The following is a 3918-nucleotide window of genomic DNA, read 5'->3' as shown; positions in this document are numbered from 1 at the left end:
GTCACTAGAGTCACTAGCAACCCTGTCATCAACTCAATTTGAGTGTCCTACCTTTACCCAAGGACGCTGACACCCTTGGCAAGGAGGCGAGCAGGCCCATCGAAACTACATGTAAACTTTGGTAATAGCTTCAGCCAGATGAAAACACACCGCTTAAATCCCACACTCTAATTCAAGTCTAGCTACAGTCAAGGCTAATGGGCCTGTCGTATTCTTACTCACATCGTCCAGTTGAATGATCGCTGGAAATGACAAATCACCAAGGAAGGTGAATGGCCTCACCATATCTTACTCCAAACACTTAGGGTAGCCTCTGGGTTTCAATTGTTATGATTACAATGTCCAACAGCAGTTTCTCTCACCTGACCTTGGCGCACACGTAGCTGATTTAAGTCACCAAGAGTAATTGTGCCATCCACAAACAACTGACATCAGCAGCAGCAGTAAATACAATGACCTCAATGAGCACATTTTCTGTGGCCACAACATGGTTAACTGTGAAAATTTGCTGACATGAATATTGGCCAGCAACACACTGATAACTGATGGCCATTGCCTAATGTTGAACATAAGCCATTATAAACTACTTAGCCTGGTGATAATATGTGAGAACTGAATTGGTAGATGTTCCTGATGAGATTCAATTGGGGTCAACATTCTGAAGTCTGAACTGATCCCAAAACTTTGAAGCAATGAATAAAAATGTGAGACTTGCAAATGGATAAATACAATATATATATACAAATGTAAAGACGACATACAATGAGTGTACACCCACCTGTGTGCATTTAATACCTCTTACTTTTTCTAACTCTAATGTGACGTCTAGGTGCAGCCCTGACATCTGCAGCTGAGATGGAGGCAGCCTATTGACTGCTATGCCCTGTTAAGTTCGATGACTTTAGTGGGCATCCTCTGGTGGCTGAAGGCTCCTGCTTGCTAGTGGTCTCCAGCTCAAGTGCAGGTGTAGCCTCCTAGCTTAGGCATCGACTTCAGGAAGCATAGTGGAGAACATGCCCCCATCTACATTAATGGAGACAAAGTGGAAAAGGTCGAGAGCTTTAAGTTTCTAGGTTTCCAGATCACCAACAACCTGTCTTGGTCCCTCCATGCTGATGCTATAGTTAAGAAAGTTCACCAACACCTCTACTTTCTCATGAGGCTAAGGAAATGTGGCATTTCTGCTATGACTTTCACCAATCTTTATGGATGCACCATAGAAAGCATTATTTCTGGTTATATCACAGCTTGGTATGGCTCCTGTTCTGTCCAAGTCTGCAAGAAACTGCAAAGGGTCATGAACGAAGTCCAGTCCATCACTCAAACCACCCTCCCATCCATTGAATCTGTCTACACTTCCTGCTGCCTCGGAAAAGCAGTTTAAAGTTTATTTATTAGTGTCACAAGTTAGGCTTACATTAACGCCGTAATGAAATTACTGTGAAAATCCCTTAGTCGCCACATTCCGGTGCCTGTTTGGGTACACTGAGGGAGAATTTAGCACGGCCAATGCACCTAACCAGCACATCTTTTGGACTGTGGGAGGAAACTGCAGCACCTGGAGGAAACCCATGCAGACATCGGGAGAATGTGTAGACTTTGCACAGGCAGTGACCCAAGCTGGGAACCCGGGTCCCTGGCACTGTGAGGCAGCAGTGCTAACCACTGTGCCACCAAGCAGCCAGCATAATCAAGGACCCCACACACCCCGGACATATCCTCTTCCATAAGAACATAAGAACATAAGAAATAGGAGCAGGAGTAGGCCATCTAGCCCCTCGAGCCTGCCCCGCCATTCAATAAGATCACGGCTGATCTGAAGTGAATCAGTTCCACTTACCCGCCTGCTCCCCATAACCCTTAATTCCCTTACCGACCAGAAATCCATCTATCCGTGACTTAAACATATTCAACGAGGTAGCCTCCACCACTTCAGTGGGCAGAGAATTCCAGAGATTCACCACCCTCTGAGAGAAGAAGTTCCTCCTCAACTCTGTCCTAAACTGACCTCCCTTTATTTTGAGGCTGTGTCCTCTAGTTCTGGTTTCCTTTCTAAGTGGAAAGAATCTCTCCACTTCTACCCTATCCAGCCCCTTCATTATCTTATATGTCTCTATAAGATCACCCCTCATCCTTCTAAACTCCAACGAGTACAAACCTAATCTGCTCAGTCTCTCCTCATAATCTACACCCCTTATCTCCGGTATCAACCTGGTGAACCTTCTCTGCACTCCCTCCAAGGCCAATATATCCTTTTGCAGGTAAGGGGACCAAAACTGCACCTTCTTCCGTCGGGAAAAAGATACAAAAGTCTGAGGTCACGTACCAGACGACTCAAGAACAGCTTCTTTCCTGCTGCCCTCAGATTTTGAATGGACCTACCTTGTATTAAGTTAATCTTTCTTTAGACACTTAGCTATGACTGTAAAACTACATTCTGCACTCTCTCCTTTCCTTCTCTATGTATGGTATGCTTTGTCTGTTTAGAACTCAAGAAACAATACTTTTCACTGTATACTAATACATGTGCCTAGCAGGCACTGCCCGATGGGCACTGTGAGCCTTGCCCCTGATCACCTGGGAGCTTCAAAGACCTCCAATCCCTTCAGCGTAACCATGGCACCTGGTCCCCATTACTGCAGAGCAATAGTGAATCTTGCGGCATGACACCTCGCCGGTGACGTGGGAAACATCCAGGAGGGGGGCATGTCATTCTCACCAGTAAAACAGGCCGGGAAGATAGCAATCTGATTTGTGCCCAGTGAGAATCGGAGTTTTGTCCTCTCATACTAGCTTCCTGACTTGTCATGCTGATTGACGGGCAGGATGAGCTGGTCAGATCGCACCCAGCATATTTAAATGAGATTTAATTGTGCTAATCTGGTTCCCTCCCTCGCTGGCCAGGAACCAGATTATGTCAGGGTGAAGGGGGAGGGAGAGTCCCACAGGAGGTTCTCCCCAGAGCTGAATGCTCCATAGCCCCACCTCCATGAATCTCTGGCCCCCACACAGCCCCAGCAAACTTTACTCATGACCCACAGGGCCAAAGAATACCACCCCCCCCCCCCCCCCCACGCCGCCACCTGCCGCCACCCCCCCCCCCCCCCCCCCCCCCAACACCCCCCACCAAAGTATTTAAACCAGGGGAATCAGTGCAAGTTCATGAATGGAGCAGGAAAAGGGAGTGCTTGAGGAGGTGGAGTAATGGCAGCTTCATCTCGGAGACATTTTGCATCTCTGTCAATCCCTAATATCAGCAGGGGTCAGTGAGGGCAGCAAGCTAGCCATCATCTGTCCAGAGGTTGGGTACAAAGTCAAGCTGAACCACTTTCTACATTATAATAAATTCTTGTTTAATCAGTTCCCTTCATGTTACTTACCGAGAAAATTGATTTTCTCAGTGGAGGGATGATTATAATTTTTTATTTAACCCTGTACATGCCACCACAGGAAGAAAGAAACTGATAATGTGATACAGTGTTATATTCGCCCTGAAGGGAAATGTCACTGCCAGTACATTAAGATCATCCTGAATTTGGAGGCTGATTTGGATTCACTTCCTGTTTGCAGTCATTGTCAGCCTGTAAAACTATAAAAATGGGTTGGTAAGATCTTAAATCTGGTGCTAAAAAGAAAATTGAAAATATGAAAATTGTCCTCCCAAAAAAAAAATCATCCCCCTTTCTTCTCCAGTCTTTCCTAGGTGAAGTGGGCAAAGCTAATTTTCTTGCCTCATTTATGCTAACTCCCTCCAAAACTAGACACAAATTACTATCACCACCGTATAAATGGCAGTCTGAGCTGCACAGCCATATCCCAGGGGTGGATCCTGCATTGAGAAGGGCAATTTGTTTGTTGGAGATGGATGTTTGTCTTACTTTGATCTCAGCAGTTTGGTACATTGGACATTCTGTCAAG

This window comes from Mustelus asterias, chromosome 4 (assembly GCF_964213995.1).
Source record: "Mustelus asterias chromosome 4, sMusAst1.hap1.1, whole genome shotgun sequence".
Classification (NCBI taxonomy): domain Eukaryota; kingdom Metazoa; phylum Chordata; class Chondrichthyes; order Carcharhiniformes; family Triakidae; genus Mustelus; species Mustelus asterias.
Note: the sequence above shows the minus strand (reverse complement) of the source record.